Raw genomic sequence first — 26,744 nt, forward strand, 5'->3', positions numbered from 1 at the left:
ATGTGCACACCTCTGGAACTCCCTGCCTCATGCATCTTAAGAGGTCCACAGCAGGGAACCCCTCTCTTGGGCTGCAGTTCAGCAAGATACGTAACTGAAACTCCTCAACGGAACTACCACAGGAATCAAGTTAAGTGCATTGCTGAATCAGGACCTTGCTGCTTCCACTCTAATGAACAGTCATCAGAACCATAATAACTTGCACCTAATTTATCAGCAGAAAGCACATGTTTCCTCCTGCAGCCAGGACCTCCTGGGCATCTACTTGTGGCTGCCTCTTTGCACACCAATGCAGGGGAGAGAATCTGTTCAATAGATTCTTTTGTCAGCTTTCTGGTGCTGTCATTCTCCCTGTTTAGCTTCTCGGTACCTCATCTCTGTACAGGAATATAAGGCTCATAAGGAGTCTCAGGACTCGTCTGATTGCAACACAGCTCTATCCTACGGGTGCAGCCAAATTATACTAAGATTTATTAAGACGCAGCATAGTGTCCGGGTTAAACATCTGAATTTGGAATGTTTAGACCTACAAGAAGATCCTGAGACACCGCATGCAGGGCTGATAGCTGTTTCCAGGCTGCTCCAATGGCCATCTTGTCCTCTGCTAATTTAGCCTCTCTACACTTTAGACAGTGAAGAGATGCCATAGGCACACACAACTGATGCCCATTTTGGGGGCTGACTTGTGCAGTGACTTCAGGGACCTTATAGGAGACCAGAATTGTTATGCCCCAGAGATCAGCTCTACTGCTCTACTAACGGTTAATTCTATACAGCAATTCAGACCATGGCAAGCATGATTCTGGGAAGTCATCTTGCAAATGGTCGGCCTCATTCCCTTGAGGCCACCATTGTCAAATATGTTCTTTATCGAATGAGAGAGAGGGGCCAGAAGCCAAATACCATTGAACCTTGGGCTATGCAACAGAACAATCTGGACTGGGCCCATTTCCGACTTGATCCCAGATCTTTTTTGCCATTCTGAAGTGCCACTCTTGACAGATGTTTGCCATGTTGCTGTAGCTGTGTTGGCCCCAGGGTATTAGAGAGAGAGAAGATGGGGGAAGTGATACCTTTTATTGGACCAGCTACTGTTGGTGAGAGAGACAAGCTTTCGAGCGACCCCCAGAGCTCTTCTGGTCTTGAAAGAAGAAGCTGATGTGCTATGGAGCTCAACTAAACGACTTAGAAACAGCTTTATGACAGATTCATGCAGGGTGGCTCATCTCAATGACAAATGTGGACTCATGCGGCGTGTGAGTGTATGCCATATTAAATCCATTAGTAACTTGCAAATCAATCCAGTGGGGAGGACCAAGATACCATATGGATTCTGACAGAGCAAGGAAACCCTGCTGTTCCAAGTGGGACTCATATTCAACGTCATGCTGATTTTCTATAATCCTTTCAAGATGTCCCGAATTTGAAGTGTTTGCAGGAGTTTTTAAGTTCATGTGCTTTCCCTGAAGGATGTTGGCTGCATTTTTAATCCCTTCCATTTTGGCTAACACTGAGGAATGGGCCCCTATGACATACAGACTGACGCCTGGTCTGTGAATGGATCCATAGCACTGCCACTAGGACACATTTCAGCTTAGCAACGTCTAACTGAATTCGGAGCCTAAATCTGGACGTTAGAGACTTGGCCAAGATCACACAGGAAAGTCTGTGGCAGAGCAAGGATTTGAACCCAGGTCTCTGGCTAGTACCCTAACCACTGGACCAGCCTTCTGCCTTTGGTTAACAAGAACCCAAGAGTTATTATTGTTTTTGAAATTGTACTAATCAATAGTCATGCTGCAGACTGGTGACCTGGAATATTTAAATCCATGGCAAAAGGTGGTGGTGGACATAACTGATTTTTCTTACCAGTGGTAAAGACACTGAAGTGTTTTCCCCAGACGAGTGCTGTGATTATGACCCTCTGACGCAATATTGGAGCGTGCCCTCATGTCATTATTCTTCTAGCTGGTTTGCCAGCTTATACGTTTCCCCTAAATCTGCAAAATAACATTATTTCTATGGAGTGATCTTTGAAGTGTTGGCTCCTGTCTAAGGAGGGGCAGAAAACAGCCCACTTCAAGAGCCAGGCTTTTAAACCAGAGATCCTCTTAAAATGGATCAGATCAGAACGCCAGTTTGGTGTCGAAGTCTGCCTCTCAATGCAAATGCCACTAGGATGGCAGCCGCTATGTCATTCACAGTGAAATGCAGGGTGCAGGCTAGTGGGAATAAAAAAACAAAAGGACGAATAACAATACTTTGTATTTTTATAGCACATTTTGCCCAGGGATCAAAAAACGCTTATGAAGTAAGCCTCACAACCCCCCTGTGAGGTGTTTAGTAATTTATAGCTGGGGCAAATACGGCATAGAGACGGGTGTAAGCAACATGCTCAGGATCATGGGGAAAACATGATGATTCCTCATCCTCTGCTTTAACCACTGGACCACGCTTCTTCTCTAAGCACTAGATTGCGTCTCTGTGCACAGCCCTGAATAAGGGCAGCCTCAGGAGGCATTATGCCCCAGAGACCTCCCTCTGAAGCACAGTGCCCTTCAGTTCCCCTGCTCCGTGGGTGCAGTACTTTGCTGCCGGCCTCCACCAATGAGCAGGCCAGCACTGGCCATTTCCTGTTCCCCCCTGCTCTGTCCAGGGGTAGGTCGTGCTTGGGTGGGAGGGGGCTAGTTCTTATGCCCTCTTTCTCCCCGGCATGGCCTGTACTCCCATTCACAGGCTAGCCCCACGAAGGCAAGCGGGGGCTAGGGCTGGACGTGAGGAGAGAAATGGGAAGGGGAAACACAGGCATGGGGGAGGCGGTGAAAGGCGCCGAGGGAGTCCAGCAGATGGGAGAATGCGGGGTACAAGAACAGACCGAGAGAATGGGAGGCACAATCCCAGAAAAGAGATACGAGAGAAGCAGTGTAAAAGCATCAATACAGAAATCAGGGAAAGGGAATGAAACACGATTACCATCCCCAGATAACCCTCTGGAGACTCAGCAGGGCCACCCAGAGGATTCAGGGGGCCTGGGGCAAAGCAATTTCGGGGGCCCCTTCCACAAAAAAAAAGTTGCAATACTATAGAATACTATATTCTCGTGGGGGCCTCTGCAGGGCCCAGGGCCTGGGGCAAATTGCCCCACTTGCCCCCCCCTCCCCACTCTGAGCAGCCCTGAGGCTCAGGCAGTGTTCAAAATCACTTGTAGGGCCAGATCCCCGGCTGGTGTAAATCAGTGTAGGCCAGTAGAGACAACAGTGTCCAACAACTAAGGCACTAGACTAGGACTCAGAAGAGCTGGGTTCTAGTCCAATAGGGTCCAGAGCTCAGCTGAGCTATTGAAATATTACCGTGCTACTACTAATAGACTGATTTAAACCACACGTTTTTCCAGACATTCAGTCTAGGTTTTTGGTTGCTCAGTTTCCTCTGACTATTCCTAGTTCCATCCCTTTGTCCTGGGTGTTTAAACCCTCAAGATCTTGTCCGTGATCACCCTCTTAGTCATATCCCCATTCTTTGTTATTTGATGTTGACATTGCCTTTGAAATGTCAGGAAAAGTCCCTGCCCCTATGTACCAAACAGTTCAGCAGTAACCTTGACAACGGCTTTTCCAAAATTTCACCCCACTGTCACGAATTCTGAGACTGAACTGGAACCTGCTCGTACATCTGCAGATGAAGCATTAGATCATTTGCTGTGTCTGTCTGGGTTCTGTCGTCCAACAGGGAATGCTCTTGGAAAACTTACATTTCCAGCAACGACTGACACATAAAGCTCTAGCCATGCAATACACATTAGCTCATTGGTCCCCAACCTTTTCTGGGTGGCAGGCGCTGGACAACGAGCCACTGAGGACCGTGGCCGATGGACAAGCATCTGCTGAAATGCTGCCGAGAAGTGGCAACGTCAAGAGGCGTCGCCACAGAAAATCAGCGGCATTTCAGCGGCGACGCCTCTTGGTGACGCTGCTTTTCGGCGGCATTTCGGTGGCAACACTTCTTGATGACACCGCTTTTCATCGGCATTTCGGCGGATGCTTGTCCGCCGGCCAGTACGCGGGCGCAGATAGATGCTCCAGCAGGCGCCATGGCGCCCGCGAGCACCGCGTTGGGGACCACTGCATTAGCTTCTTTCCACAGAACATGCAGCAGACATGTATTTGTGCAAGAGTAAGCCATAACGTTTAATTGCCATCGCTGCATACAACGAGCATGTAGAAATCCATTTCTTTTTCACTGCAAAAAAACCTATCCAAATGTGGAGCTTTTGGCTTTTGTTCAGAACATGCACCAAAAGCAAAGCCATGTCACAAAAATTACCTAGATCATTGACACTGATTTTTGTTGTTGTTAATTACGTCCTCCTGGCCATTAAAAAACTATTCTTTCATGATTTTCCAGTGAAAATTTACTGCCTGGAAGAATTGCACCATAAAGTGATTTACTGTTGGGGGAATTCTGCATCACTGTGCTTGTGCAGAATTCACGGCCCCCGCTGATTTCTTTGCTTCCCTGCACAAAAATGACTTCTGAAGGGGAAGCAAAGGGAAGCCACAAGAGTGGTCATGTACCCTTCCCCGGCAGTGCAGGCGGTTTGGTTTGGGCACCCAGAGCAGCCAGCAGAGACGTAAATCACCACGGGGTGTGTTTGTGTGACTGGGCGGTCATGAGTGCGAGAGAGAGACACACACTCGGTCCCTCTTGCTTGCTATTGCAGCACGCTCGGTGCGAAGGGGCAGGGCTTTGGGATGTTTCTCAAGAGTTAGGTGTGGGGCAAACTCTGTTCCCTCAGACAGAGCAGAATGTAGCAGCTTGCCTGCTTAGTGAATTGTCCCCATTGTTCTTAGTGAATTCCCCCAGGAGCATAAAACAGGTGTAAAAATTTTAAGGCTCCTTTACATTGCCAGAGTGGTGTAAAGGAGCCTTATTATAAAGGTCCGTATGGTCTTATAAATGCTTAAGGTGCTTTAGTGATTAGAACTGGTATAAATTTTTGGACTGAAAAAATTTCCTATCAAAATGTGCTCCATGAACTGTTTGCTACTGATCTTTCTGGAGATGGTCAGTAGCCAGTATAAATTGTGACTGAGTGCCCAGCCCTCACTTGCTCTTCAGTTTCCTATGATGTAACACTGAGCATATGGCTGCATATATTTGTTGACTAATAACTAGAAGTAAAAGGTCGATACTAGCTAGAAAGAGGGGTTTGGGGGATTTCCTTCAATGCTCCCCACTCCCATTCTCCAGCCATTGTATTGTAGTTTGAATAAATTACTAAAATAATTGAAACCAGCTTGATTATATTGCATTATTTTGACCCCCAAAATGCAGAATTTTGCAGAATTTTAAAATATTTTGTGCAGAATTTTCAATTTTTTGGCACAGAATTCCCCCAGGAGTAAAAATGCCACTCACTTACCTAAACTAGTCAAGAATATCATGTTTAAAGAAAAGAGCGCGAAGCCAGATGAACTGACAAAAGCCATTCTTGCTAGATGAGTGGTGCGATTGCTCTGGAAAATAGCATGTTTCTCTTCTCCCAGGCCAAGCCCCTTCCTAAGTCGTTATATATCATTTCCATCTTTGCTCACAGAGGGACAGAGAGGGTATGTTACCATGCGATTAAAGACTGTATCATGCATCATCACAAGGGGGGCAGAGTTAAGGTTGCATGGGAATCTTTAAATCCTCCATGTCCTAACTTTTGACTTCCTTTGGCTCTACATGGATTTGTGGTGGAGGAAGGCCAAAGAGCCCTTCCAAATCCAGTCCTGTGCTGCAATTCCTGCACACAGTGGTAAACATGGACTGATCCCCTCTGGTCAAAGGAGGGGCAAGCCACCTCCAAAGAGGCTGGGAGGGACAGAATAATAGATGCATAAATCAGGCCCATGCCCCAGCCAATGGAGCTGGCCTGCCCCAGCCAGGAGGGTCAGTCTGCATCATCCAAAGCAATGATGCAGCTTGCATGTTCCTTTCGAGGTGGGTTTGCTATGCTCCTCCCCCAACGAAAGGTGCAACCTTGTCTCCTAGGTTTGTAAAGATCCTTAGATGGGCATGCTTTAAAGCCCACTGAAGTCAATGGAAGACTCCCATTGAGTTGAGTGGTTTGGATCAGGCCCTGTTTAAAGGTAAAGCTGTATTGTATTATTTGTATAGTTTCTTGCTATATCTAGCAAGGCACTTAAGCACATGCATACATTTAAGCATGCAGGTGGTTCCACAGACATTAGTGAGACTAATCACGTGGTTAAAATTATGCACACGCTTAAGCTGGATCAGGGCTATCAACTGAACATTGCAAGAAGCCTCTTGTCTGTGTTGCAATTGTGGAATATCACAAAGCAGCAAAACATCCGGTATTGTATAATTTTCTTCCTATCCTCCTTCCTTGGCTTGCCCTCTGAGCTTAGTGGGAGCCGGATCAGATCCTAAGTCAAAATGATTCGACTGTACTTTTGTCTTAATAGTGAAAGCTAACACTGCATTAAAATAGCTCGATTCCAATGCAGGAAAATTGATTCACACCAGTTGTGAATCTGGCCCTTTAAAATTAAACCGTTTGAACAGATGACATCTGGAGTAAGGCTGGATGGACATACAGGGTGTGGATTGACAGCTGCTAATGAAGTGTGTAGATTTGAGGGAGGAAACCACCCGCTGATTCTAGGTTTACTTTTCCTAGCCGAAAAGTTGAGAAATCCACAACATAAAATAGCATTGGGCCGAGAGTCCCATCCCACCCCCATGGTGTTTTTGAGCAGATGGCTGCTTTCTTCATGGCTCCAAAGCAGAGCTGCCAAGTTCCAGTCAGGGGCTGAAGATTGAGGCTGAGCATGGTTTTGGAGAACGTTTAACCCTTCACTTCTTCTTCCCCTCCTCCTCCTCTCAGTTAGATGGGGATGGGGGGCAAGGAGAGAATTATTTAATATTAAAACAAGAAGAAGCCAGAAGCGTGTGTGGGGTGCAGTGCCAGTGCACTGGAGTGGGAGGATGTTAGGTCACAATGATGGAATGTTATGGAAGCCCTCGAAAGACCCTCCATAAAACAAGGGTTTACCTTATTTCAGGTTCCCCAAAAGAGGACACTGCTGGGGGCGGAATCTGGGGGTACAGTGGGAGGAGTGGGTACCTGCAGTGGGGGTACTCAATGGAGGTGGGGAGCAGTGTCACTCTCTATCACAGTGGCTGGTGCAAAGCCAGGAGGCAGCAACCGTGGTCAGTCAGCACCTCCCTGCGGGACCCCCCTCCCCAGGGCTGGGAGCCGGGGCCTGGGTGGGCGGGATCTGGCAGCTGTGGCTGCAGGGGAATGGACCAATCAGCTGTGGATGCAGGGGAGGGATCAATTGGAAAGCAGACCAATTGGGGCTCTTTCTGAGCTGCAATATCTGCCCTGCAAAAATCCTGGACATTGCCTGTTATTTGAAAAATCTTCCTAGACAGAGGATGGAGTCTCAAAAAAGAGGCGATGTCTGGGGAAACCCAGACATATGTTGACCCTACGTAAAACCAGCCTCGACACAGCAAAGATATGTCCCTGAATCAGCAAGGGTGTCAATTGAAAAGGTCTGGAGTTCAGCACTGGGATGTCCCGGCATCCAGAGGCATGGCTTTGTCTCTGAATCTTCTCCTGCCCTAGAGAGGCCTCCACCAAGCCCACAACCCTCCCTCCAACAGACATTGAATCCCCCCTATCGTTGCTTTGGTGGTGGCCAGTTATCTGTCAGCAGGGAATGAGGGGACAGCTGTGCTCTCCCCTCAAGCATCTTTGGGGGAGTGGATCGGCATGGCAGGCCTGCTCCCCCTCTGGTATCTTGCGGGTGTCGCTGCCCCTTTGCAATGTCCCCTTTTCTTACTCCTCCCCCACTCCTATGACATTCTGACCCCCCCTCCTCTAACTTCTTCTCTCCAGGGCTCTCTTCTCATTTTGAGTAAAGACCCAAGGATCTGGCCCTGTTTCTAAAGCTCGCCCAGGATCACCATGCTGATGCACTCATGGCCCCGATGCCAGAACTGGGGGGCCAGGGGCCATGCCTCCCCCCGCTTTTTAGCAAAAGAAACATAAGCACAGAATTCATGTCCCCCACAGATTTCACACACCCTCCTCCCCACACAGAATAATAGATTCTGCTGGGGATGCATTGCAATTACACCTTTCGCCCACCAGAGGCTGCTGTGGCTCCAAAAGAGAGGGCAGCTGGCTGACTGCCAAAGCAGCCAGCCACACCAGGGGAGGGGGCACATTGTCTCCCCCACCCAATTCTAGCACCCTTAAACTGAATGACGACGCCTAACAAGGGCAATGAACGGCACTGAGTAACACATCAAAAAGACAGGGGAGGCTTAAAGTGATTTTATTCTGGGATAGTTACTCTGGACATTTATCTCGAGAAAGTTATTCTGGAATAGCAACAGTGGAATTCTTATTCCAGAATAGCTATGCTGGTTAATTTCTCTATGTGGACAAATCCCTAGTAAGTGATTGCTCTCTCTAGATCCCACGGAAATTGTTCATGGATCTAGGACCCACTATGGGGTGGGCAGTGGAAGCACACATCACTTTCCCACATCACTCCCAATAATGGTATATTTGCTTATCTGTTGAACATTAAAAAGTTCATATGCTGATTACTTGATGCTACATATGTGATTCAGACAAATGATTTGCAACTTGAAATATGAAGCAATGAAACTTTAAATATTAATTCTATTTGATTTTATAAACATCCAGAATGATTTATATGGGGAAAGAGAACATACACCCTCTCAGCATTTGGCAAATGCAATCGATCATCGTGAGGACTATAGATAAAAAGACGGATAGATTTAAATTACTGCATGTGTTACAGATCATTATGAAATTCTTTTACGACCCTAAATTTATTTTTAAAAATGCTACTATTTATCCTGACATGAATTTATAAAGTGCTACCATAGTTTTCCTAGACCCCTATTCACAGGATTAGTTTTGTGAACTATTTCAGTTTGGTTTGGCAGAATTTTTAGCAATGAAAAACAAATTTCCAAAAGTAAAGTTCTGTCAGGGAGAAGATACGTTTCCTCCACCTCTCTTGTGTTGTATAATTGGAGACATGTCAGCCATGCCAAAGTTATAGTAAAAAGGGAAGGAGAGATTCTTGGGGGAGGACCTGGGCCCCACTTGCTCTTAAGGTATTAAGCGAAGACTTCGGACTCCAAAGAACAGTTAAAGCAGTTATGCGACCCCAAATGGTACAGCTGATCCTTGCACTGTACCCCAACAACGGCTGTGATGTGCTTAACCTGTGTGAACAACTAGAGCTTTTAACCATAAATAGTGTCCCAAATCATTACAGAGCTAGCTTTCTCCTGTCTCCCTCTGGGGTTTCTTCTCATTCTCTAGCTCTAGGTTTCTAATATTCCTCTCCAGAAAGAAAACACGTGGCCTTTACAATTACACAAAGAGCTTGGACCTTGATTACTAAGGGCTAGATTGTTACAGTCCTTTAGCAGCCCGAGGCACTGCAGGGAAGTACCCCCGTCCCCACTCCCCTGCTCAGATTGTGACTCCTGCCAGGGGAGAGGAGTCGGGGCAGGGAGGAGTTGAGGAGCGGGAGAAGCCCTGGCTATTCAGGTACATGGTGGGGTGGAAGCTACTCCATACAAATACAAAGGGGTGAAAAACCTTATTCCTCCCCCAGATCAAGGGAGAGCAGGAGAGGAATGGGGACTTCTGGTCACAGTTCATTCTCAGGGCCACGCCGGGGGAGGTGCAGCTACATACAGACTAACCCAAACGGGTCTGCCCGTAGTGTTTTCATATGACTGATCCTGCCAGGGACAGCACCTATCCCTTGGAACTGAATAGGGCAGTTTGAAGGCTACCTTTTCCCTCCCTATCCAGAGCTTAGGGCTTGTCTTCACTGCAGTGTTAGCTCAAGTTATAACCGGGGTCGGCAACCTTTCAGCAGTGCTGTGCCGAGTCTCCATTTATTCACTCTCATTTAAGGTTTCGCGTGCCAGTCATACGTTTTAACGTTTTTAGAAGATCTCTTTCTATAAGTCCATAATACATAACTCAACTGTTGTTGTATGTAAAGTAAATAAGGTTTTAAAAATGTTTAAGAAGCTTCATTTAAAATTAAATTAAAATGCAGAGCCCCCCAGACCAGTGGCCAGGACCCGGGCAGTGTGAGTGCCACTGAAAATCAGCTCGTGTGCCGTCTTTGGCACGTGTGCCATAGGTTGCCTACCCCTGAGCTACCTTGTCCACACACAAAAATCTCTAGCTTGAGTTCAGGGGTGCTTTAAATAGGGTGTGGGTTGAAGCCCGAGTGCTGTCATCCCTTGAGCCAGTAATGCAGTGGGGATGCAGCCACTCTGTGCTACTCATCCCATCACTCTGGGCAGCCCCAGTGTTATTTCACCATGTGGCCACTCCCCCTCACATTGAGTAAAGTCCCCTCAGGTTAGCCTAAGTGTAGATAACTTGCGCTAACTCTGTAGCGGAGATGGAACATTAGTGGGACCTTTGGAGAGGGAATCCGCTTTCTCCAAAAGCGTCTTGGTCTGGTAATTCCTCTTGGGATGCCACGGGGGAAAGCCTAGAATGCTGACGAATCCAGGTGGACGTCTCCGACAGATGCCATGTTTCTGTTTGACGGGGGGAGAACGTGCCTTTGCTGAACAATGCAAAGCAGAAAAAGAAGAAGAAGAAAAAAGAAACTCCCAAGAGTTGAGTTCCCATTAATGGAAAGGCTCAGGGGTCACTGGAGCTCTCTGAATGACAGCTCTCCCCTCCAGGGTGCTGTGGGACACAGCACACTCCCAGGAATCAGCACATGAGGCTGGAAATTAGGAGATGTTATTTAGCACTGACAGTGCATGCCTAATCCTGGCATCTGTAGCCATGTAGATCTAAACTAGACACCACCAGAGCTTCTTACATCCAAACCAGTCTGCGGTAATGTAATGCCAGGAGCAGAGAACTGGACCCCAGGATGCCTCAGTTTCCTCATGACCACAGGGTACTTTCCTCCAGTCTTTCTCCTGGAAACTGATTGTCTCAAACTCACTGAAATGTTTTGATCTAAATTCTCCAGGAATAACACAAGGGATGGTCCGTGTTCCTTTCTGTTTGGGCAGAAACGTAATGTGTGCAGAATAACAAAATTATTTCCACTTCGCTTCCTCCCTTTCCGCTGGACACACGCTGTGAAATGAGAGTGCGTGTTGTGCCAGTACTGAGAGCCGGGGGTCGGCTTCAGATTGTTGCATAGCACTGAAAATCCCCACGTGATGTGTGAGCCGGCGTTCTGAATAAAGCGCTACAACTGGAACACCTGGGAACAGAGGCGGCTGTCTGCTTAGTGCTGGATCCACCATCCATGAACAAAATAAGCATTCTTCTTCTCCTGTTTATTGGAACCATTGTTGTTTAGTCATTGGAGAAGCTGTTGTTTAGTCATTGGAGCAGCTGACCAAGGATTGCTTAAAACCTTCAAATCAAGACTGAATGTCTTTCTAGAAGGTATGCTCTAGTTCAAACATTTTACTGGGCTGGCTGCAGGAATCATTGAGTGAAATCCCTGGCCTGTGTTACTCAGGAAGTCACACTAGATCACAATGGTTCCTTCTAGCCTTGAAATTTATGAATCTCTAAGACACAGGCAACTCTGTCAGATATAGTCAAGTTTTTGCACGAGATTTCATAAAGGATGAATATGTATTGGCCATGCTGAACCTGATTTTCCACTCTGCAAACACAATTTGCACATCCAGAACTACCACAATTATGTGCACAGATCATGTAACTGTGGGTACAAATGGCCTCTTAATTGCATTACAAACCATTTTATGCACATACTTGTTCAATTTGCATTTGTATTCCTGGTCATAATAGGTGCATGTGCACAGGCTATTAAAAAAGAGTTTCATTGTCTTAACAGTGTCTTTGAAAGAATGAACAGTGATGTGGAAGCCTGAGTAATTCATTAACTCCATTACTAAGAAAAAGAAATCAACAAAAAATAATTTCTACAGTGGCATGTAATTGTCACGGTTTATATTCCCATATAATCCAGTCTGCCTACATTGATTTCTCAAAGAATAGTTGTATATGACTTAGAGCTACAGGCTACAAAACCTAGGCAACAAGACCAATGCATACAGGCCCTCTGCTTTCAGGACTAGATTTTGCTAAGCTTTAATCACACTGGAAAGTACCTTACTCTATTTACTTCAAGTGGACTACTCAGAGTAAAATGAAACTCAGTGCCAGTTCAGATGGCAGCATCTGGTCCTTAAAGAATACTCAAAAAAATCTCTCTCCCTCTTCCTTGAGGTCTTCTAGTAGTGACTGCATATTTTCGAGGAAATGTGGTGTGAAACATAATTGCGATAGGGGGCTGGGAGTCAGGATTCCAGGGTAATAGTCCTGATTCTGGACTGATTCAGCAGTTGGAACGGTTAATAAAATATTGTCTAGCCCTGATGTGTGATCACCAATGCTATCACAACCCGGCTCCATGTATGCACTTCAAGTGTTCCATCGAGCCAGCCCCTGTACAAATTGATGCGTGGGTTTTACCTACTTGTCCTCATTGACATATAGGAGTTGCATCACTAAAATCTTACAGTGCTTCGAAAGGTAACCCTCTATATCGTCAGCTTTCTGGGGCAAGGTCCATCTGCTTTGTTACCGGTCTGCATGGCACCCAGCACAATAGGGCACTGATCCTCGGTGAGGGTTCGTAGGCACTCCCACAGTAGAAATAATACACCATAGTAGGGTGTTTACCAACCCAGGTTTTCATGTGATTAAAACAAAACAACCTGCGCAGTGAATGCATCTGTTCTGCTCATGAGAAGAGTATAAAACCTGAACATCAACAAAGAGGGGAAATTGCCAGCAATTCCTTTTTCCAGGAATATATTATATGGTCCCCAATGCTGCTTGTGACTGAACTCTTCAGAACAAAAACAGCTTCAGCACTGCAGCTGGAGGAACAAACCACTTATCAAGAAACCTCAAAGCCACCCTCCTTTCACAGTGAAACTCACCCTAATTAGTAAAAGAACTCACACAGGAAGAGTGTGGGGGCCTTCTTTGGTCATGGGCACAAATACTGGGCCACAGGAGTGCAGGTGATGAGGGAGACAGCGTGGCTTAGTGGTTAGGACACTGGACCTACGGTGGCCCGCTGGGATGCCTTGGGCAGGTCATTCACCTCGCTTTACTGCAGTTTTCCCATCTGTGAAATGAGGATGCCACCACTTGTGCCTCCTTTGCAAAGAGCTCTGTGATCAATGGATGAAAGCTGCTATATGAGAGCTAGGTGTTCTTACTGAAAACTCTGTTCCCATTGCACTTGAATAGCTCTGAAACGGCAATTTTTGCAGAACTTTCATTGGCCACCCCTTAACTAGCAGTTCGTTGTAACTACAGAACGGACATTACTGGTGAGGCCAAGGGAGCCCTCTTGTACGGAAATTACTGGTGAGCCCTCTTGTACTGAAGTCTGCAATAAGTTAACCCAGTATGGACCTGAATTAGGGTGACCAGACAGCAAGTGTGAAAAATCGGGGCAGGGGGTGGGAGGTAATAGGAGCCCATATTTAAAAAAAGCCCCAAATATCGGGACAGTCCCTATAAAATCAGGACGTCTGGTCACCCTAACCTGAATGGCTGTTGATGTACTTTGGTTTGGCATTAGCCCAGATCAGCAGTGATCAAAAGCAGTTACCATTGGATGGCTCTTCAGTGTTCTGTGCAAAGGAGCCAATGGTCCCCGTCAATCGCTTGTGAAGAGCTGTTCAGCTCACAAAAGCTCCCCACGCGGCTGGGGCTCACTGGTAATGTGAGGAGAAATGTAGAACCTGGCCTGTGCCCCCAGCCCTGGAGGAGCTCCCACTAGGAAAGGGTTCAGGCACACTGGGACGAAGCAGTTTGGGGAAGTCTGGTGTCCTGCCACCTGTGCTGAACCTGTTCTGTGGATTAACAGAGGGCTTCTGTGGCTGTCAATCTAGCATCTCCCAGGAGCACCACTGCACTGTAAAGCCAGTGAAGGAAAACCCAGTCATGTTTTGCTGCCTATGGCTATTCAGGAGCGGCGCCAGGGTTTTTGGCGCCCTAGGCGCAGGGCCGGCTCTACCCATTTCGCCGCCGGCCCCGCGGCTCCGGTGGACCTGCCGCAGGCGTGCCTGCGGATGCTCCACCAGAGCCGCGGGACCAGTGGACCCTCTGCAGGCACACCTGCGGGAGGTCCACCGGAGCCGCCTGCCGCCCTCCCGGCAAAATGCCGCCCCCCACCCCAAATCCTGGCACCCTGGGCGACTGCCTAGGTCGCCTAAATGGAAGCGCCGGCCCCGTGGCTACTGCTGATTGGATAGTAGACAATAGCTCAAAGTGCTACAGTTGCTTTCTATGAAACACACAAGTGGTGACCTACCTTTCTACCTTGTCTGATGGGGCCGAAGGTCACCTTTGAGTAGATAGCACCTAGTCTGGACTGTTTCAAAGAATAAGGATTTCAGATTTTAGCAGCTGATTGGTGTTTAGATTGTAAATTCTTTGGGATAAGAAGTGTCTTTTCATTATGTGTATTTAACACCCACCACCATGGAGCACTGATCCTTGAGCGGCACCTGTAGGAGCTACCACCATACCAGTAAAGAATAAAGATGCTTAATTCTGGAATGAACTTTGGCAGTGTGGTGGTATCCCAGATCCAGGTCCAGGGAGCTTCCTCACCATCAACATACCACTTTGCAAGAACTTGCCCATACCTGCATCCCCATGTAACACAGATCTATTGTTATAGGGTCACCAGAACAGGACCCTCTTTCGCCAGGTTTACAGAAGAGCTCAGCTCTCATTCATGCACCTAAACAAGGGCTAGATTTTTAAAAGTGCTCAACCTCTAGCAGCCCCCCTTGGGATGTTCATAGCCAGATTCCCAAAGGGTGCCCCCAGCAAAGCTGGCTGCTGAGCTTACTTGAAAAATCTGGCCCAGCTTGTGGGTGCTGATCACTTGAGAGTCTGGCCCCAAGCTCTGAATTCTAATCACAGAATATCAGAGTTGAAAGGGACCTGAGGAGATCATTTAGTCCAGCCCCCTTAAAGCAGGACCAAGCCCCAGACAGATTTCTGCCTCAGATTCCTATATAGCCAGCTCAAGGATTGAACTCACAACCCTGGGTTTAGTAGACCAATACTCAAACCACTGAGCTATCCCTCCCCCTGGGACAAGGTGCTTGTGTCACTAGCCAGCACTGCTCTAAAAGGAGTCTATTTCTCCATGGCTGTACTGAGCAATTTATGTTGTAGGGCTAGATGGTGGCTGCACAGTATGGGGAAGAAGTAAACCAGCCCTCTTTTGCTTTCACAATCTGCGTCTGGGCCACAGCCAACGAGGCTGCTCATGTGCTTAAACTTTCACACATGCTTCAGTGTTTCCCTGGCTCTGAGCCCATATGAACATGTACGAAAGCGCAGTTGCTTTGCTGAACGTCCCAAAAGCGTGTTAAAAGGCAGCTCTGGTCCAGCTGCGTCGTCAAAGTGGCATCAAACGGAGCGATTTCTTCCAATTTGCTTGTCTTCCCTTGTGCCAAGGAACGCCACTGAGTCAAGCAACAGAAGCGTGAATAAGAACGGACATGCAGAACAGGAAGATGCGTGAACACCAGACGTTAGGGTTCATCTCTCTCTCTGTACACTACACATAGGGCAGGATGCAATTTAGGAATGACAGCTATCCAATGGTATAGCTCACTGCTCCATGGGGAGATAAATACTTGGCGAGTATAACATGATTTATGGCCTTTTGTATGTAAAACAGCTGGGCCATGCATTTTTAATAGGATGGGAATCCACTTCTCCGAGCCAAGACAGGAATTTGCAAAGAATAAATAAAGAAATACTGATATACAATCAATCTTCTTATTTTTAAACACGTCTCACACCGTAAAGGAGTTATGATAATACATTTAGTCAGATGAATCTATAAAAAAAAAGCTTTCTTGCTATTTGGCTCATGGATTAGTATTTGGCTATTATACTGGGGTCAGCATTTCTGTTATCAAGTAGCATTTCTTCTTAGTGCTATCAGCACCTCTCCCATTGGACGCTCTAAATTACTCCAACAATATCTTCCAGCTAAAGTAAGCTTTGTGCAGCTCATCTGGCTACCTAATAAGCACACGGACCCCAAGGCTCAGATCTGGGGTGCAATAATGAACAGGACAAACAGGGCAAAATAACCACTGCTGACATAAGGCTTGATCCACTGCCTGCTGAAATCAGTGGAGAGACCCAATGACTTAAACGGGCTGCGAATCAGGCCCGTAATGAGGAGTAACACCACCAAAATCATTGTAGGTGTGTCCATTCACAGGCCTCTTTAGTTCATCCCAAAATCCCCAGCTACCTGCTGAAGGGGACTCTGCTAACTGCTTAAGATTGATCTAGTGTCTGTCCTCTAGCTGGCAAACACAGCAGCCTTCTTCTTTGTAAATGGAAAAGAAAAGGGCTCTCCGTCTTGTAATGAAGGCACTGGATTGGGACTCCAGGGACCCAATTTCATTCCCAGCTCTGCCACAGACTTGCAGTATGACCATGGGTAAGTCCCTTAACTGCTCGGTGGCTCAGGTCTCCATCTATAAAATCAGGATAATGCTTCGTTTGAGTTGCCTATATAATCCGTAAGCTTGTTGGGGCTGGGGTGGTCTTAGTAGGTAACCTGCTGGTGAGTATATGTCATAGTTCCCCCTCTCTGCCTGTCAAGATGGAGCGCTGTAATACAACGAACAACAGTTTGTTATACAGACCCATGCAAAACTTAAGCCCACTGAAATGAATGCTGCCCATTTGCCCCTAGATTCTGATTGAATTTACGGTACTTAATCATTCTTGGTGTCTATTTCTGGTTCTAACACCTGCTTTGTGACAATTTTTGGCAAATTACTTAATCTCTCCATTCCTCAATCTATAAAATGGGGGGAATAACACTCAGCAACTGAAGTCCCAAGAGGCTCCAATTGCCTTTGGAGGGCTCTGGCTAGTGCAGGGGGCCAGGAGGAAGAAAGTGGGCAGTGGGGAGGAGCTAGCGGGGTTGGGCTATCGCTAAGATTGGTCTTCAAGAAGGCTGTGAATCACTTGGGCTTTTAAAGACGTATCCAGGGGCAGACTTGCTATTACAAGTTGCACAGTCATGAAGGTGCAGGATATGGTCATTCTGCAATCCAAAAAGCAAACACGTTGCCACTGCTACGCCCTACGAAAAGGCAAAACGCATTAGCAGGTACTATTCGTAGCAGTTTCGTTTCACCCTAGAGCGCTGTTTTGCACACAAAGTGACAGAACTATGCCTAAGAAAAGAAGAAGGAGTCTTTAGTGGCACATTGGGGAAAAAAAAAAAAGTCAGTTCTGTACTTCCCAAATCCACTTTCTGTTACATCTCCGGTTAAATTAGCTAGAGAAGAAGGTGTGATCCAGCAGGGTTAGCGTGTGGACTTTGGAGACCAGTGTTCAATGTCTCTGCCACAGACTTCCTACATATCTACACTGCTATATTTAGCCTCACATCCTGACCTCTGCAAGCCCAAATCAATTGAGCTGGGCCATGAGCCGTCACGCCTGAGGCGATGGGTGGGGCAGGTGTGGTCATGCTGCTTGGCTTGTACTGAGCATGTTCAGTAACACTTCTGAAGCTGGCTTCCCTCACTCTGCTGCCCGCCCCCCCCCCACTATTGGCGGCCCACATCATCTCTGCACCATGCCACAGGTTTTTTAGTGCAGCACAGTCATACCCTCAGAGAGCTAAACTTTAATTAACAAAGGGCAAAATTCTAATACCTGACTTCACTGAACACGTCCCTGCTACCCAAGCCGTCCCTGTGAAGTCAATGGGACCATTCTTGGAGTAAGGTGCTCCTGGACATGAGTAAGCATATGAGAATCTGGCCCTATGAATGAAATTCATTCCTGTGCAGAAAGCCAGAACAAGGCCTATACAGGGCTGACATCAAACTTAAGCCTTATTTCTGAGATCATAAGCAAGACTTCAACAATTCTTAGGCAGTGCTCTGGCTCTCTCAACAGGGGTGAATTCCACCCTCAATATAAAGGACCCAAGCAAGCCACTCTAGCGGAGTAGCTTAGGTGGGAAGTCATAGGCCCAGCTGCCATGCCAGTGACCTCTGCAACCCTGTGCACTTAAGAACATAAGAAGGGCCCTACTGGGTCAGACCAAAGGTCCATCTAGCCCAGTATCCTGTCTTCTGACAGCGGCCAATGCCAGGTGCCCCAGAGGGAATGAACAGAACAGGGAATCATCAAGTGATCCATCCCGTCACCCATTCCCAACTTCAGAGAGGATCTCATTACACTCCCCCACTCATCACTTTTGATTGATTTTTAATCATTAAAATGATGGAAGGCTGTTCGTGACAGCATGGGCAACCCAACACATTCGAAAAATCTTGGGTCAGGCTCCAAAAATCACAAGGTTTTTTTTTTTTAAAGTAGTAAACTTGGGGTTCTTATTTGCCTTCAGGGTTTTGTGCCTTTAGGGTACACTCATTTCACATTTTCAAGCGTCTCTGGAAGGACAAGCAGAGAAGCTTACTTTTAAAAAACAAACAAACACAAAAACCAAAAACAAACGGAGATACTCTTGCAGTCTCTTGGCTTTCAGCTTCTGCAGCTTTAAGAAAAAAAACAAAGTCACCAACTACAACAAGACGCATGATGAAATCACAAGAGTTGGCAGCACTGTTAAGTGATCAGGCGATTGTTACTGAGCTTTTAGCAACAAATGTATTAGCAATAGTAAGTATTTTTTTCCCCTCTCTCCATCAGACAGTTTGTTAAAATGAATTTAAAGCCTTTCTAGTGTCATTATTCTGGGAGAGTCGGTCATGGGAGTGGCTTTTATTCTTCCCCATGTTACTCCTCCTGTTTCTCCTCTTTGGATAACAATTGCAGGATCCAGATGTTTATCTGCGGAGTTCTTCCAGCGACCAGGGTTGGCAGCTGCCCTGATGTCTTTGAAATCATCTTGTGGAGCCGCTGCCTTGTCCCTGCTGTGCCCATTGTCATTCAAATCCGTCTGGATTCTCAGAAGCAGCCTGTGCACTTATTGAGGGTGGGTTTTTTGTTTTTGTTTTTAAAAAACCATGAGTTACTGGAAACATCCTGAAATATGATTTATATCCAGGTCCTTTGTAAGGCATCAGCACCCAGCACCACTCAGGGCTCGAGGATCTGTCAGCATGAAGGAAGGCTGAAAGAATTGGGTTTGTTTAGTTTGGAAAAGAGAAGACAGAGGGGACATGATAGCAGTTTTTAGGTATCTAAAAGGACGTCATCAGGAGGAGGGAGAAAACTTGTTCACCTTAGCTTCTAAGGATAGAACAAGAAGCAGTGGTCTTAAACTGCAGCAAGGGCAGTTTAGGTTGGACATTAGGAAAAACTCCCTAACTGTCAGGGTGGTTAAAGACTGGAATAAAATTGCCTAGGGAGGTTGTGGAATCTCCATCTCTGGAGATATTTAAGAGTAGGTTAGATAAATGTCTATCAGGGATGGTCTAGACAGTATTTGGTCCTGCCATGAGGGCAGGGGACTGGACTTGATGACCTCTTGAGGTCCCTTCCAGTCCTAGAATCTATGAATCTCTGCTTTAAACCTCAGTTTTCAAAGGGCTTAAGACTCCATTATAAACTTTAGGGGCCTAAATCTCATTTACACACAACACTTGTACCACTTTACATACAAGATCATAGATTATTAGGGTGGGAAGGGACCTCAGAAGGTCAATTTTGTCTAACTGCTGCGCAACACAGGACCAATCCCCAACTAAATCCCCAAATGGCCCCCTCAAGGATTGAGCTCACAACCCTGGGTTTAGCAGACCAACACTCAAACCACCGAGCTATCCCTCCCCTCATTTTGATATCTAAATCACCCCAATCCCCTTAGCTTGGACTTAGTTATACTAGTATGTACCTGGCAGGCTTAACCCTGTAAGTGAAGGGAAATATGCTCTGTCAGTATAAGACCCCTTTATACCAATATAACTGCATTCACATTACAGGTTGTACTGATCTAACTTTTGGTAGATGGTCATACCTGTAATTTAAATTGTTAAATTAGTAACCAAACTGCATCTAGGCCAGGCCCAAGATGCCTTTATGTTGCTGTGGCAGTATAGGCATCTGGGGGTAGCTCAGTGGTTTGAGCATTGGCCTGCTAAACCCAGGGTTGTGAGTCCAATCCTTGAGGGGACCATCTAGGGCCAAAATTAGTCCTGCAGGGGGCTGGACTTGATGACCTTGTAAGGTTCCTTCCAGCTCTAGGAGATTGGTATATCTCCAATTATTACCTTTATAATGGAGCTTGAAGATATGACTATGACAATGCAAGGCCCCAAGTGTAAGGGAGCCATAGTGCAAATGAGAAACTGGCCCTAGAGATTTACTGTAACTAGCTTATTTATTTACTGCTCTCCAATAAGAGCTCCCTCCAAACTCATGACAATGTTTTAAAAGTACATTAAATAAAGAGATGTGATATTGACCCCAAGATCAAATAACTCAACAATCAACCTCCCTCAAAACATGTACCATGTTTGCAAACCACCTCCAGCCCCCCACTGCCCCAGCCTACTCATCCACCTTCCCTCCAGCAAGGAAGAAAAGGTAGACTTTGCAGTGCACCCTGAAGTTTAACAATTCAGTCTATCAGAGACCAGGGGGAGAGAGACTTCCAGAAACCAAAGACAACAGATAACCAGATAAACTACACACTCAAAGCTCTGCTCCCCAGGACCTGTTCCACCAGTGAGAGACAAATAGAGGAAGTGGCCTGCAGACAGGGAGATCAGGTGGCTGTAGGGCGACCAGACAGCAAGTGTGAAAAGTCAGGATGGGGGTGGGCGGTAATAGGAGCCTATATAAGAAAAAGCCCCAAATATCGGGACTGTCCCTATAAAATCAGGACATCTGGTCACCCTAGGTGGCTGTGGTTACATGGAAAAAGCTTGACAACCAGAAGGAGACCAAGTTCCGGAGACTTCCATGTCCTGTACTTCTGGGAAGAGCAGTGTGCTCTGACTGGGATGTGGATGGTCATGCCTACTGGTTACAGCAGGAGTCAGGCCTAGTAGTTAGAGCAGGAGCTGGTAGCCAGAAGTCAGAGCCACGGGTCAAAACTGGGTTACCTGGAATGAGGTCAGTGAGGAGCAGGTCTGGGAACAAGGCACGAGCTATCAGTGCATTTGCCCATGGCTGTGAGCAGGGCATCACTGATTCAGAGCAGTCGGAGGCTCAGGTCCAGCCGTAGAATGCCAGGCTGAGTGAGTAATGCACACCCGTTAATCCACAAATTTAGGGCTAGAGCACATCTTTTAGGAACAGCCCTGAGCACGGGGTAATGTGTAAACTGCACCAATCCAGAGTAGCTTCAGGAGGTCATGTGACTCAGACATTCCCACCCTGGTTCTCTCATGAGCGCTAGTCCAGCTGTGAGGTAGAGAAACCCACACGGCTGGAGGGAAGAGGTGAAGGGAATCAGCATGTCTCTAAAGACAGCTAAGTAGTTAGACGGGTGGTGCACAAGGATGGGGCTTTGCTTCCAGTCACTGACAACAGCATGCCCATCCTTGCTGTGAGAGGCTTCTCTGATTCGGGGGGAAGGGGAGCTCCCACAACTCCCCTTGCTCCACCCCAGTCACTGTGGTCAGTTTGTCCCCTGTGCAATTCCAGTTCTCAAGGCCAGCTGGTGTAAATTACTCTGTGAACACCATTCACTGTGGTTTAAATACTCCACTTCAAATTTACCCCTTCAACTAATTCAGATTAATTTTCCTGGATGTAGACAAGCCCAAAGTGATTTTCCCAATGCCACGTAAGAAATCTGTGGCAGAGCAAGGAATTGAATCTGGCTCTCCCAAATCTGAGGCTACATACCCAAGCACTGGGTCATTCTTCCTTGGAAGGTGACCCTCAATCTGTAACTTTTCCTCCAGGAAGAGGGCAGTTTCGGGGAGCTGGATAAGATCAGAACTTTGTGTGGATGCTTCCAGTGGAATTGAGGAGCAATGTTTCTGGCTAAATACAGCTCAATGGCTCTGCAGTAAACACATGGATGGACAATGATATCATACTCAGACATATGGGGCCAGAACCTCAGCTGGTATAAATATTCATAGTTCCATAACATCAACCTGCTGAGCATTTGCCCTGTGTATTTAAAAAATGAAAAGAGAATTACTATAAACAGATCCATTGAGAAAATGGTAGTCAAGTATTTCTGGCCCTTATAAACATCTGAATCTTTTAAAAGAAGAAGTTCAACAGACAGGTGACTTAGTATAAACAATCAAAACAATCTAGCCACAACATTACTCAAGTACAGCATACTTGTTCGTCTTCAGACAGTGTTTATATTAGTCACTTGGTGCCAATGTTCTGAGGATATAGTCTTAACAGAGTGAAAATACCACCGGCCTCAGCTCAAGAATCCCTTAGTCAGCTAGTCCTGTGGTAAGTGGATCAAACAATGGATGCCTACAAGACCCGTTTGTCACAGCACAGAGGAGGAGTCTGCCCTGGGGGAAGCAAACAAGTAGTGCACTCAAACAGATACGATCCCTTTGTTCTAAATCCCCGAGTCCTCATTTTCTTCTTCTCGCTTGTGGAAGGTCAGCACAGAGGCCAACCAAAAGCAATTCAGGCCTGATCTGGAACCCATTAAATAGTCAGTGGGAATCTTTTCCTTGACTTCAGTGGGCTTTTGGGTCAGGCCCTTCCTGAGCCCTTTTCACTGATCAGTGGAGATCAGCCAGCCAGCCAGCCAAATGGCAATTTAAGCCTTCCCCCCCAGGGGCTGTAAACTTCTACCAGTGAATATGAAAGGCTAGATTGTATCTTGGACTGCACCATGGAGGAGCATGAGGAATAAGATCCCCACCCTTCCATATGCCCTTGCATGGACTACTTGCATGCAGGAATAACCAGGCACTGCCTACCCATTAGTCTTACCCAAGCAGATGGAGGGGGTGGGGAGGATGCAAAGCCCTGAATCTGCCTCCCAGTTGGCTGGCCGGCGCACCCAAGTCTGGATGGGAAGTGAGGGTATTTCTTGTATCCAACCTTAGATCCTGTCTGGTGCTGTCTTTTTGCAATTGTCACGGAGTTACTGTTGTCCTATCCATTCTGATTACAGAATTAGCTTTGTCAAATCCTTTTAGGGCCTGCGTCAGTACTCAGCCACCAATTCATTGAATGTGTGGAACTTGTCTCCAGCCATGGCATCTCTGAGTACACTGAGTTTTCTTTGTTGCCTGCTCTTAGCTCATGGATTTTTTTCAGCTTGATCTTCCAGCAGATGCCCTAATTCAGGTTTGTCTGGTCTTCTCATTGTTCCATCAGCATGGAAGAAGGACATAGGCCCAGGTCCTACTGGTGACTAAGAACAATTGCCATTGAAACATCTCTGAATCTTGCTAAGGATAGGGTTCTGCAGAAGACAGTTTCTGGACTGATAGCTTCTGTGATAGTCCCTCCCTTGCCGGACTTACATTTGGCTTGGTTGGTATGTCAGCCTATGTTTTGATGCCAAATCTGACTCTCCATTTGTTCTTCACCAAATCTGGTATTTTCAGTAGAGACTCTTGTACAGCTGATGATACATACAATCCAGTAGATATGTTGAGAAGCACCTCTGGATGGGTTTCAGGGTCAAGTGGGTTTGCCATATTGTTGATGGCACGGTTGGTAAAAGCTGTAACTTGCTTTTCATCCCTTGTCAGTGCAGCAGCAAGGACTTGTTTGTGGACTTTGTCTTCACTACTTCTTGTGAGGCCACTTCTTTCTCTCATTATGCATATGCAAAAGCTATATGTATTGTTATATCTAACACTACCACTGGCCTCTGCATAAGTGTCACTGCATCCGATGAAGTGGGTATTCACCCACGAAAGCTCATGCTCCAATACGTCTGTTAGTCTATAAGGTGCTACAGAACTCTTTGCTGAATTAAAAAGCTAGTTTCTAGAAAATTTCAAAGGCTAGTACTACATGCATAGGCAATTACAAATTAAAAACTTCCGCCAGGCAAAAGGAGAAGCATTACATTAGGAATTCATGTACATTTATATCTACCTACTATGCAGTATTAACTATGGGCACCCGATCTACTACTACAGGTGCACACCCTTCTGTGTGAAACTGATCTGGTCAGCAAATTTCAACTGAAAATATTATAATCACTTGTGCGATACTTTTGGCAATTGAGAATGTGATGTGAAAACATTTCATATCACTTTATTGCAAAATGCTGATATTTCCCATTTTTGCCACATGCTAAACAGCTTCATCATTTCTGAAAAAAATACTTGTCCACGCGAAACCAATAAAAATGATTTAATACATAGTCATTTGGTAGCTTTGACCAGTAACCACCACATTAAAATGTTGAAGTTGACTATAACACAAACAGTATAAACTGTAGTCATGTTACAGGGTTTCTGGAACTGTGCAAAAAACAAAACAAAAGTGACATGTTTGAGTTATCCAAGCAAAAACAAGTATTAAAATAATTAAGTGGCAACCTCCCCCCTCCAAAAAAACCCAAACAAGCAAACAAAAAAAATCACTCTAGAAAAAGTAAAAAAACCTCAGATATGTTTTTAAATCATACCGGGAACAAGCATGAGATTTCAGTCCCTGGGGTAACTCGTGTAAAAAGGTGCATGTTCTCTGAACCATTAGCATTGCCATAATGGAACCTTGCTCACGTAGCTCAAAACAACCTCAATGGGTTTTGCTCAAGCATTCCTAAAAAGTTCAAAACTCACCCAAGATTTTGGTTGAGACTTTTACAGCCTAACAGGAATATTTTTGAATCAGGAGCAAATCAGAAGAGGGTTTTTGCATGAAAGTGCCTTTCTTTCTGTGATCTTAAACATAGCAGTGTTGATCCCCTCTTCAACAATCAAACAGGAGATTTTCCCAAAGCAACTAGTGACTTAGATGCCTCCATTTCCGAGTGTCCCATTTGAGACATTGTTGCCGGCACAAAGGCCCGAGGCGACAGCAACAGTGGTTTGTTGCCCGGAGTGCCTCGCTCCAATAGACACACCAGGGTGGAGAAGCAAAAAAAAGGTTTATTTGAGATCTCAAAGCACGGCACTTGGAGACAACAAGTCTCAAATCAAGCACACTCCATACAAGCAGCTCTCTCTCTTTATACATAATTTCAACTAAGCATCTTTATTACCCCCCACTACCCAGCTCCCCCTTCCTCCCCCCTTCTCCCTCCCTTTTAGTTCCCATACAGCAAATACATTATAAAGTAGCAATTACTCTAAACAGGTTAAATCATACTTGGCAGAAAATACATCATCTCGTTAGTAACTTTTTCTCGACCGGTTATTTTGTTTCACTCCCTTCAGCCAGGTGCAAGCAGGCTGAATAATTGCCTCCTGGTACTGATAACTAGTTGCCACACATTCCATTCTTTCCATCTGGCCTGTGGGGTTAATTAAAGTCTAAACATGGAAGCGGTTCGGACAAGCAGAGGCCTGATACAGGGAGCCTTATTGGCACTGTCATTTTCCACCCCTCTGTTAACACTGGGCCATGCCTGGTGCCACCAACAACATCATAAAGGGGCTTGATTTTCCGAGGGTGGGTGATCAGCTCTTTCTCATAGTCAAGCCCCTTTAAAGTGTCTCAAATTAGGCCACTAAAAATTTAAGCAACCAAAAATTAGTCACTTAAAAAAAAAATCTTGTCTGCTGTATTTGAGAGTTCAAAGGCTCACTGTAATCAGCCAACACATGAGCTCGTGGAGAAACCAGGACAAGAAATGGAGTGACTGTTTCTTGGTGATAAGGGGCAAAAAATGTAAATTTAGGACAAAGAATGTGCGTGATTTATTAGCCCTGAGAATGAGCCAAGTGTGTTTTGTGTATCCTTTCAAACTCTTATCTTTAGAGACCATATTATGAACAATCACCACATCCAGACCTTTTATTTATAAAGTGCTTAGCCTTGAGGTTATGCACACTGCTTGTGCTCACTCACTTATAACAAGTATTAATTGCTTCACATGGGAAAAGAAGAAAGCACGCCCTCGACTACTGTACTAAAGTGTAGGTTCCCGTGTGGAGGGGGAAGGGGATGGATTAAACCACTGGCCTGTGAGTCTGGAGATCTGGATTTGACTCCAGACTTATTGCAGGGCCATGAGCAAGTCACAGTCTCTCTATACCTTACTCCTCAATCTATAACCTGGGGAAAAGAAGCCTCATTATCCCTCTACCCCTTTGTCTATTTAGAATGCAAGTGGCAGACATGTACAGCACCTGGCCCAAATGAGGCCCTCATCTCCACCAGGAATTGTAAGTCTATTATTACTACAATAGCCTAAATCAAGCAAAAAGTCCATCCTTTCTCAATTGATACTCGTAATACATGTTACAGCTTGTAGTGACCTCTGAATTTGGGAGTTTGTGGCCAGAGGCCTTGACCCAAATCAGGAGTCCCATTGTGCTAGGAGTTGTACATGTACAATAAGAGACAGTCTGTCCCAAAGAGTTTGCAATCTACATAAAGGAAGGAGTATCACCCCATTTTGCAGAGGGGAAAGTGAGAAATAAAGATGGAGTCATTTGCCAATGGTCATTGACAGAGGAAGGAACTGAAAACAGACCTCCTGACAGCCCAATTCAATGTCTTACCCACCAGACCATCCTGG

General features: G+C 46.0%; 1 protein-coding gene across 2 annotated transcripts in view; it reads right to left on the bottom strand.

Annotated features, from left to right (window-relative positions):
* The window catches only part of LOC123366223 (GDNF-inducible zinc finger protein 1-like), a 180,569-nt gene that overhangs the window by 63,924 nt on the left and 89,901 nt on the right, over positions 1-26,744 (bottom strand). The window lies entirely within an intron of this gene.

This window comes from Mauremys mutica, chromosome 3 (assembly GCF_020497125.1).
Source record: "Mauremys mutica isolate MM-2020 ecotype Southern chromosome 3, ASM2049712v1, whole genome shotgun sequence".
Taxonomy (NCBI): domain Eukaryota; kingdom Metazoa; phylum Chordata; order Testudines; family Geoemydidae; genus Mauremys; species Mauremys mutica.